This window comes from Molossus molossus, unplaced genomic scaffold (genome assembly GCF_014108415.1).
Source record: "Molossus molossus isolate mMolMol1 unplaced genomic scaffold, mMolMol1.p scaffold_m16_p_12, whole genome shotgun sequence".
In the NCBI taxonomy this organism is placed as follows: Eukaryota; Metazoa; Chordata; class Mammalia; order Chiroptera; family Molossidae; genus Molossus; species Molossus molossus.
In genome coordinates, this window is record NW_023425347.1 from 42,354,473 (window position 1) to 42,366,245 (window position 11,773).

The 11,773-nt window shown below is 36.4% G+C and overlaps 1 pseudogene; it reads left to right on the forward strand.

Annotated features, from left to right (window-relative positions):
• Nucleotides 1-11,126: 11,126 nt before the first annotated feature.
• LOC118626736 lies at nt 11,127-11,547 on the forward strand (annotated as a pseudogene).
• The last annotated feature ends 226 nt before the right edge of the window (nt 11,548-11,773 follow it).

The window sequence follows — 11,773 nt, forward strand, 5'->3', positions numbered from 1 at the left end:
TAGCAAGTGGACTTCTAAACATTGGTGGTTCTTACTAATTGTGAGGGAATAGAAACCCCAACAGTGACTCAGGTTCTGTGATTGTACTTCCTCATGGCTTCTTAATCTCATCTTGTCCTGTCTAATGTACCTAACTCCCAAATCTTTTCCCTTGATTAGAATCTGGTTTTAAGAGAATCTTAGGCAGTAACATGGCCTCAGGGAGCAAGGGTGGGAATGAGATCTGAGTCTTACTGGATCATCTTCAGTCCCTTTTAGCCCCAGCTAGAGATATGGTTTGACCTTCCTTAATTTGTGCATTGGCTTCTTACCACTGTTATAGTACTGATGAATAATGTCCCACCTCAGCTGGTTTTTGTCAGCCCACATAGTCTATCTATATCCTCAATTTTCCAACTAAAATCTATTCTTGTTCACTCTCATCTACTTTCTCCCTTCTCTCAAGGAAAAAGAACACTTTTATCTTCTCCTAGACTTGAAAACCCAATGTAAAAGTTTTAGATCTTCTCTGCGCCTAAATCAGGAGACCAAAAACTAGGTCCACAGGGCCACCTCTGACTCATGTCACATTTCTGTAAGGTCTATGAGCTGAGAGTGCTTTTTGTATTTACAAATGGTTGAAAAATATCACGAGAAAAATACTATTTCATGACCTGAAAATTATATGAAATTCAAATTTCAGTCTCCATAAAGACATTTTTTTTTTTCCATCCTTTTATTTGTTGCCCATGGTGGTTTTCTTACTACAAAGGCACAATTGAAAAGTTGTAATAGAGCTTATATCACTTGTAAACCATAAGTTTGCCAACCTCTGGTCTGGACCATTCCTTTCTCTATTAGTACCTTAATATTCCAGCATCATAGAGGGCATGAAGCATCTCTGTGGGCTCACATCCCAGGAAGTGATGCAATAGCCTTAACTGAAGTAATTTCCTAATCTTATACAAAGTTTCTCTCACCTTTGGGTCTCATCTGCAGAGAAGGATGAGAGCAGCAACTAGTTCAACAAGCATGGTTTAGCTCTCCTTCAAAGTTCTCCCTCTTTCTTCAAGTCCCTACATGAGCATAGGAATTGTGTAGCTCCCCTCTGTCCCATTGCTGTTAGCCTTTGGAGAAGACACCTTTCTCTGTCACCAAGAAGTCTGGTTTCTATGATAGAAACCCTATATACGAAAGCTATTCCCTCTCCTATGAATTTGTAAGTTTAGTTTAAAAGTTCAAAATTTACTTCTATGTAAATATTATTTTAGGATGTGTTTGTAGAAAGCAATTGATTATGTGTAAGTTGTGGTTTAAAAGTAATAAGTCCACAGAAGCTGGGGGAGGGGGGTTCCCAATCTTTCTCCTGCTGCCATCTGTTGAGTACTAATCGTTTGCTGTTGGTAGGTGTGTTTTCCAGGCAGTGTAATAGATGGTTTACCTGTGTTTTACATTTTTTATTGTAACAATAATCCTATGAGTTAGATTTTATTATTGTATAAATTTGAAACGAAGGGATGGAGATATAGAGATATTAATTAAATTACTAAAACTTGCATAGTTAATAAGTGATGGAGGCAAAACTTAACCCTTATCAATATAACACCAAGTCTGTATGTGTTTGTATGTTTGTGTGTGTGTGTGTGAGACAGAGAGAGACAGAGACAGAGACAGACTCAGGAAACCTTATTTAAAATGGAAAAGAAAGCTTGTAATACTAATCCTGGATAAGAGTTTTGCTTGCATTGTTATACTAAGATGTATTGGGTGTATGGAACAGAAGTATCTATTCAGCACTTTAGAGCATATTTTTCAGTGCCTCCATAATCATGATAGTGAAACGTTTGAGGATAGTTTGTTAAAAGCCATAATCATCCTGATGTCATTACTGATAGCACATTGAAAGGTTGAACACTCAGTTCAGTATGTTCTGTAAACCACGCTTCCCACGGTGATGTACTGCTGTAGTGGTATAAACAGAAATGGCAGAAGGAAAACATGGTGATGTATATAATGAGGGAGAGTTTCTGCTAACTTCTGTTTACCGAGAATGTGTTTACATTTCTTTTGTTGATCTAAGTGTAGATTTACCTTTATGTTAATGATCTTTCAAGTATATTTTCCTTTCATACATGAAGCTGATTTTTAATAATATTAGAGGTTTGGATAAAGAAGTGTTTTATAAATGTTTTGATACAAATAGTATCAATAACTTCCTAGGTTGAATTCAGTATAAAATAAAATATTTCCACTGCATGATTTTCTTAAATTTATAGTTCACACTATTCATGCTTTCAGAGAAAGTGTGAATAAAACATTTTAAAACTTTAAACCAAGAAATATCTATATATTTATATTTATGTCTGTAAATCTGGGTGAGAACATGATCTGTAAGTGACTCAAATTACCCTTTTTATACATATATGGCCCAGTGATATGTACGTATAAAGATAACAAAAATAGAAATAAATAAACTGGTTGAGAGAAAAAAATAATAAAAACATTTTTTCAACATCTTCGTGAAATATTTGGCATTGCTAAGAACTGTTTTCTGGATTATACTTGAGAAAACAAGGCTTCCATATTATTAAAAAAAAAAAAAAACTGAGAAATTCAGTATTTACTCACTGTGGTTTAATTTGCTTTCTTTTTTATTTTTTTAAATATGTTTTTATTGATTTTTTTTAGAGAGAGAGGAACAGAGAAAGTGATAGAAACATCGATGTGAGAAACAGTGATCGGCTGCCTCCTGCACACCCCGCACTGGGGATCTAGCCCAAAACTTGGGCATGTTCCCTGATTTTAAAAAAATAGTAAAGAAAGCAAATCAAGTCACCTGGCCAGTGTCGCTCAGTGGATTGAGTGTTGCCTCATGGACTGAGAGGTCCCAGTTCTATTCCAGGCAGTTTTTGCTACTGTTGCTGCTACATGGTTACTTAGGTCAGCCAGTGCCTTCTGCTCATCTCAGTCACTTAGAAACATAGTTTGATGGTGCCCGCAACATTTTGAATGTTGCTAGTCACTATACAGAGAAAAAGTGATTTTAAGAGGTACCCATTGTCTCCTAAGACTGTCTACAAATGACTCCTCACTTTTGTTCATATTTCATTGGTAAAAGCAAATTACATGACCACCTCTAAAAGCAAGAGACAGAGAAGTACTGTCTTACCTTGTACCCAGAATGTGAAAACGCACAGGTAGTTTTGTTAACAGGCCCAATACTCGTTTTCATTGTACTGTAATAACTCCACAAATTCTTTCCAGTCCTCTCTTTTTCAGCCTGCTGACAAAGAAAGATGTGGAAAATTACTAATTTCCTTATGAAACATTTCGTGAACACCAAAAATGATGGGAAAGTAATTTTTAAAAAAGAATGAAATTACATTTTTCTTCCTTACCTCCACATATATGTATATCTATATATTCCTTCTTTTTTTTTATGATTTAATTTTTAAAAGAAAGAGAGTGAAAATTGATGTGAGAGCTAAACATTGATTGGCCGCCTCCTGCATGCCCCCCACAACCCTGGCATACCACCTGACAGGGAATCGAACCAGCACCTTTCCAGGCACAGGTCGATGCTCAACCAACTGAGCAACACCATCCAGGGTGATCTACTTATTCTTAAAATTAACATTGAGCCCCCAGTAGGAGCCCCTAATAATCACCAGATCACCCAGAACTCTCATGTAATAAGTCGGTGCAGATAACATTCATTGTCTTCCAGGTAGAAAAGGGGAGACAAAAAGTGTAATCTAATTTCTAGTGAAAGAATTGGCAGAAAAAAAACAACAAGAATGAAAACCAAAAATATAAAAACAAAAAGTGATTATGCTTAGCCAACCCAAATGATGTCAAGTGAAAAAAAAATTTTTTTTAATTGCTCACTGTTGACTAACCTGTTCAGCATTTAAAAATGACATATCCCCATCAGGCTACCTGACAAGAAAAACAGAGTTTGTAAGTAGAATCTTACTGAAAACTCTGCAACTGAGAGCTAATTAGTGTGTTGGCAAAGCTGTCAGCTAAGATTTTTTTTACACATATCAGTGGAAAATAAATGAGGGTAGATTTTGGAGACATATGAATACAATTTGGTGAATATATATATATATATATATATATATATATATATATCCTTTATCTCACACCTTTAAGGAACTAATAAAATCTGTTGCTCTAATTTGCCACTTTTACTTGATAAATGCAGATGAAATGTGCTCATAAAAAATAATTCATTCTTTTATTTAAATATATATATAATATATGCCTAGTTGTCACAACTGGTATAAGTATGTATGTGACAGTTGAAGTCTATTGAGAGCACACAGGCTGTGCTTGATCACCTCAAAGGATTGAAGTGGGAGATTTCAAGTCCTCAATTGGCAAAGGTGTTGAACACGAGGAAGGGACGATGACGCCCATGGAGCTGAGAGTAACGACAGGGATGTCCCCTTGCTGTTAGACTCCAGCACATACAGCTCCTGAGGAATGCAAGAAGATCCTGAGTGTGCAACAAAGGCCACTCTCAACTGACCTTTTGATTAAAAGTACTTATTCAGTGATTACTACTAGCCTTTCACTTTAGATAGATTTTTTTTTATCCAAAAAAAATCTATGAAATAGTAATATCCCAGGTGTAAGGAAGAAGACCCTTACTTAGAGAAGATAAGCAACTTAGTCAAGGTCTGAACTGAGTAGCCATTTTAATTCAAGTTCTCACACATGTTTCAGTCATGCCAGACCATATTTAGCTTCAGAAATGCCCCCAGCCCTTTGCTCATATAAGATGTAGAAACTTTACACACCTTATTTTTTTTTCCAATTTTCAGCTCAAATTTCCAAATTGAGACATCCACAATCTATTCCTCAGAAACTATAATATATTATCTTGCACGTTGAGAAGTATTTTGCAGATGTGTTAGGTTAAAGATCCTTAAATGGAAGACCACTATCCTGGTCAGCCCAAAGTAGACATAAATGTCCTTGTGAGAGGAAGGTGGGCAGGTCAGAGAAAGGGGACCGTGACAATAGAAGCAGAAGTTGGAATGATAAGATTTGAAGATGGGGGTAGGCGTCACAATCCAAATATTGCAGGTGACCCCTGAAGGCTGGAAGCAGATTCTCTTCTAAAGCCTGCAGAAGGAATTCAACTCTACTGACACCTTGATTTTACCCCACGAGTATTTTGGGCTCTGACCTCCAGAACTATAATACATTGAACTGTTTTAAGCCACTAAGCTTGTGGTAATTCATTACATCAGCAATAGAAAACTAATATACATAGTTCATCAAAACCTCAACTGATCCCTTAAGCCTTAACTTATTGTCCTCTACCCTCAAAATGTCCTCATAAATAAAATCAGAATATAGCAGTGAGGTCAAGATTCAGAAGCAAGGTTTTGTGAGGTAAGCAAAAAGTCCTTGTAAGTATATTATAAACCTATGTCTGAGACTGTGGTATCTATTTTCTCTTACCTTTGCCTTCACCTATCTTAAATGTTTACCTGCCGTGGGAAAGATAAAACTAAAAGAAGATTGTAGCTATGAGTCTCAGTTCTTCCACTGTGGAAACCTCTGTGAAAATCTAAATCCTGAAGAAGTGATTTTTTTTTAAAACTATCATCTAGCGGGTAGGGAACGTCCCACCCTCAGGTCATATAACACCCTCAAAATCAATATGAGCTAACATCACAGGTCTTATCTAATTAGCCTGACCAAAGATAGCAGGCTGATTTTTAAGCTGATAATTTTATATGGCCCACGAATGATGTTATAAATATCCAAATGGCCCTTGACAGAAAAAAGGTTCCTCATCCCTGATAGAGTCTGAATCAACACAGCAAAGAATCTCCAAAAATGACAGAGATTACCCAGGGGGGCACTGAAGACATATATCAAAACAACTTTACCACACAGATTACATTTGTATAATAATGCAGAGTTTAAATAGCTTAACTTTTGAGAATTTTCAGGACCATATTTTAAAATATTATATTTTATATATATTGTGTATCTTATACTGTATATTTTAAGATATACAATATTTTAACTGAAAGTTATTTATAAATAACCTCTACAACATTGAGCTAGGTATCATTAGAACCAAGGCACATCATAATTCAAGGACATGTGTACATCTCATGTCTACTAGGTGGTGGAGAGGATATATGAATGCAGGATTGCTTGACTCCAAAGTCCTTGTTCTTAACCATTAATGGGAAAAGAGCCTACACATTAGATTGCAATGTCTATATAGAAATGTCTTGAAATGCTTGACAACAAAAATGCTCACAGTTCTGCATTTCCACAAGAGAAAACCATAAAATGAGAAACAATTATCAAAGGAAGATTTCAGGCTAGTGATTCTCAAACTCTCTGTGGGAGAGTCAGGTTTTTGTTTCTTTCTTTTAGTTTCTTTTGTTCTTCTAATCTGTTGCAAGACCAGTGCTTTGTAAAACGTTGTTGTAAAAATAAAGTATTTTCAAATTCGGGGCTTACATCATTGTTGACTGGTTAAAAATAAGATAAATGATGACATACACTGTTGGTGAACTACTCTTTACTTAACACTGTTTTAGAGAACACAGTGATTCACATAGTGTATTTTTCAGAGTGTATCTGTGTATAAATTGGCAGTTGTCCCATATGGCTAAATCAATGTCTGATGTACATTCAAAGAAACAGCGCTTTGATGCTAGAATGCTTGCTGAATATTATAGATACCTACAACTTACTGTGGGAGACACAACTGCTTAGAACTCCAATCACAGTTTCCTAAAAATTCAAACTTTTGTCCTACTCTTTAATTATTCCAACTTACAGCTAAAATAACATCTCTACCTACCCATGCCACACTCCCTTTACAAATAACCTTTACATCACCCTGCACCACCTCTCTCCCTAAAATTGCCCCAACAGCTGGCCATGCTGAAGCAGATTGGTACAGCCCAGTTACTAGGAACTTGGTGATTCTGTGGCTTCCAGTCCAGGCTCATTTATCTCTGTTCCTTAGTCTCCTCTTCTGAGTTGGAAAAAAAGAAGGAAGGAAGGAAGGGAGGGAGGGAGGGAGGGAGGGAGGGAGGGAAGGAGGGAGGGAGGGAGGGAGGGAGGGAGGAAGGAAGGAAGGAAGGAAGGAAGGAAGGAAGGAAGGAAGGAAGGAAGGAAGGAAGGCATAGGACAAATGCTATTTAAGTGTTAGGTGATATTATTATTTCTCATAAAGGGAAACCAAAGTGGTTTTCTGAGATGTACAGTTCATTTTATTTAAAATGGGTTTTAAGATCTCACTTATTTGTGAAATATAATGAACATAACAGTCTGAGAAATGGGGTAACCCCAGAGACGTGGAAGTGGGTTGCAAACTGACTATCTTCAGAAGAGGGGGGATAAACCACAGAACTTATATGCATGTATACATGAACAAGGGACATGGACAACAAAGCTGGGGAGAGGGCGGGGAGGGAAGGGGAGGGGGGAATCAGTGGGGGGAAAAGGAGAAACATCTGTAACAAAAATAAATTAATATTTAAATAATAATAAAAAAAGATGCTTAAAGTTGTCCCACAATTCAATGATACTGTTTCGTTTTATTTTATTCCTGTATCTAGGTTTCATTGTGAATAGTTCACATCGCTGTGTTTCCAAATTCAACATAATCTCTTCTGCAATGTCTAATCTGCAATGAGTATTCATCACAGGACAAGTGCTATGTAACTGCTAGGTAATATTTCTATTTCAGTCACTATAGTTTTCAACTCTAAAATTTTAATTTGGGTCTCTATATCTTCTGTGTCTCTTAACTTTCTGAACACCTGGGAATACAGGTATAATAACTATTTTAAGGTTCTTTATTGCTAATCCTAAAACCTGTGTTTGGGTTGTTTTTTCTTGCTTTTGTGTATGCCTGAAAAATTTCAGTGTTACTAGAATTTGTAATTTTCACCTTGTTGAGTAATGGATATTTTTGAATTCTTACAAATATTCTTGAACTTTGTTTTGAGATACAACTGAAATACTTAGAGATGTTTTGATCCTTCAGGGCTTACTTGAATTTTTGTTATACAAAAATAGGAACATTTAGCTCTGGCTGGTTTGGCTCAGGGATTAGAGCATCGGCCTATGGACCAGAGAGTCCTGAGTTTGGTTACTGCTAAGAGCACATACCTCGGTTGCAGTTTGTTCCCGGCCCGGTTGGGGTCGTGTGGGTGGCAGCCACTCCATGTGTCTCTCTCTCACATTGATGTTTCTCTCTCTCTCTTCCCATTTTTCTGCTCCCAGCTTAAAAAAAATAAAAAAGAATATTTAGTCTGTATCTAATTTGTCTCACTACTGAGAAAGATGATTCTGAGTATTCTGCATTAGGAGACTTTTCACTCTGGCTGATGTAAACAGTAAGAATCACAGTAAGAATTCAGATTATTCCCTGTTACCTTCTCGGTGTTTCTTTCTCTGGCTTTGGGGTAAAAAAAGATCAGTGGTTGCTGGGAGTTGGTGAAGATTGGGAGGTAGGTAAGGAGAAATAGTTGGAGCACAGAGGATTGTTAGGTTAATGAAAATACTCTGTATGATACTATAATGTAGATTCAAGTCATTACACATTTGTCCATACCTATAAAATATACAACACCCAGAGTGAACCATAAGGTCAACGATGGACTCTTTGTGATAATAGTGTGTCAATACTGGATCATTGATTGTAACAAGTGTTCCATTCTGGTGAAGGGTGTTGAGAGGAGGAGGATATGCATGTCTAGGTTCAGGGAGCACGTTGGAAGTCTCTGTACCTGCCTCTTAATTTTGCTATGAATCTAAAATTACTCTAAAAAAGTAAGTCTTTAAATACACACATATACACACCATGAAATGCCATTTATATAAAATTCAAAACTATTCTGTGGCATTGCAAAATGATATTGGTTACCTTCTGTGAAGAGGACTGGAACAGTAAGTAAGGAACAGTCACAAGTGATTTTCTTAAACACAGATTATAGTTTATTTCTTGATCTTGCTGGTAGTTTCCTGAGTTTGTTCAAATTGTAATAATGGGGCTTTACCTTTAGAATGTTTACACTTCAATAAAAAAATAAAAAAGAAAGAAAGAAATATCTGACCCAGAGTCCTTGCTTTTATTTTTCTCTCTTCAAGTGGAAACTCTTATTTAACATCTATTCTTGATACTAACCTAAGAATCCACGCTTTAAACTTAGAGCATTACTACATAGGGTGGAAAGATGTGAGTGAGAGATCCATGCTGAAATGAAGGTCACAGTATATAAAAGAAGCATAAATGAACTAAATGATTGTTATCTTGGGCCAAAAATCAATATATACATAGGAAAATGTACTTATTTTAATTTCCAAGGGAATCTGGAAAATGTGGCATCACAGGCAGTTCAAGGTACACAGGATATTACTTACCACAGTCACATTCCCACTACAATAATTTTTATTGAGGAACATGAGTTTATATCATTTCTTTTGGAAAAAGAGTTCAATTGTAATGAGACAAAATAATGTTAGCATTCATGTGACTTCGCGAACATTTAATATTGACCATACCAAATTTTCAGTGGGGATTTCAAATGTGATTATGTTAGGGAATTTTAAGTGCCATAAATTTAATTAAATGAAGTTTCCCTGTTTTACTAGCAAAAACTAAGGTCTCTTCATCTTCACCTCATACTTAGCAGTGTTAATGTTCTTTTCTTATGGCTACAAATAATCTTCATAAAAACTTGATAAAATGCCTCATTGTAGTAATCTAAGGCTGACACTTATGTAATTAAGCATGGCTCTGTGCCTTTTAATGACTAATTTTATGGGAAAATAATCATTCTCTGAAACTTCCTGAAGAAAGTACAAAATCATTTCTAATGTACAGAGAGAGAAATCTATGCAAGGTCTACTTTATTCAAGGGGCGGGAATAAAAAGACCCTTGAAAATGTTCACCTCTGAAGCTGTCTGTTTGTTGTTTGCCATTTTCTTCCCAGTAGGTTATTGAGATGTAATGTGGAAACTTGGCAAAGGATGCATCCATTTTTTTCTAAGTTGTTTTTTTATTGAACTTCACACTTTGTGTCAAGCAGCTAGAGGCTGGAGGAAGGATATGCAGCCTTAACAAAGACGGGTTCTGATATGACCTTGAATTTTAGGCTCCATCGAAAAGCAAAATAATGAGTTATTATGGGCAATAGAGGAGAATAGTGGTTGAATTTTTATCTCATCTACAAGAGCTTTCATTCTGAAAAGCATTTTGCCACACACCGCAAGAAGTTCTGTGGAGAATGGTATCGCAGAACCTGGTTGTATTTGTTAAGGTGTAGTCTGAGATATGGCTACAGGGTCAAGTGTAAGTGGAGATTCTAAACATTTATTTAAGAACCTCTCATTTTCTCAGAGTTGCCTCTAGTTTATAATATGCCTAGAATGCCCTTAAAACTTCGATTAGGGGCTACTAGCAATCAGCCACTGTGATCAACCATAGCCCATGCGGATTTATAACCTTAGGTAGCAGGAGATAAAGAGCATTTGTTCTCACCTGTGTTCCCTTCTCAGCCTTTGCCATTAATTAAATTTTCCAACATCATTTACTGTCATGACTTTAACCTGATGCAATATTATTGTGCAGTTATCTTTGTCACTAATAGCTGTAAAGCTTACATAACTTAGATTTTAACTTGTAGGTAAGAAGACTAATGATCACATGTTACACATTTGGATTATAAGTGAGGCAGAGTTTATCTGGTTCCAGAGCCAATTTTAATTCACTATGTAACTCATGCCATTTTCCTTAAGGAGAATTAAATTAATAAATAAAATGTCTCTCACTGACTGCTAGTAGTACACATCAGTTAGGTTCCTTTTGTGACCAGTGGAATGTAGTCGGTGACATGGTTAATCTTAGTACTATCTAACTTGAGGCATGGGTTAAATTAAATGCTTTTAGTGGTTACAAACACATTATTCAGTGAATTCATTGAAAATAAACAAAGCCCTGGCTGGTTTGGCTCAGCGGTTGGAGTGTCGGCCGGTGGACCAGAGAGTCCTGGGTTCGGTTTCCACCAGGGGCACGTACCTAAATAAATAAATAAATAGATAAATAAATATAAGTAAATAGGCCAGCCTTTGAAGACAGTGACTCAGGATGGCAGCCACTATGGGCTTGGGAGTAAAACCCCTCATGCTGGAAAAATTTAGAGAAGGCCGATAAAAGAATAGGGAATGGCAAGGTTAGTTGGGGTCTAGAAGATGACAGATATAGCACAAGATGTACAGGGATGTCGACCAGTCCTCCGAGAAAAATTTGTGAAAACTGAATATGTAGCCTTAAATAATATGTGGACCTAAATACTTAGAAGCAGCCCCTTTAAAATATTTATAACAATAGTTAATATGAATGGAGTTAGTTTTCATGGAGTGGTGAAGTCAAGAGCCATAGCAGTGCTAGCAAAAAGCAGAATGCAGATAGCATCAAAGTTGTCCTACAAGATCTTCAGCACCTAATAGTGTGGAAAGAAAACAGAAAACCCCCTCAGCCACCTGAAAGACAGGGTTACAGATATTGATCAAAAAGAATAAACACAGGCCCTCCGCTCCACCTCTACTTGATTTAAGCTGTCTTCACCTTCACATAGTAAGTCTTCTAGATGTATCTTATAGACCTCAAAGTACTGGAAAAGAAACTTCCATTGGAAGCAATTTATCTCGAAATATTATAAACAATGCTAATGTTTTGTACATTTGAAATATATACCTTGTACTAGAACAACTTTGTCAAATGTAACCACTGTC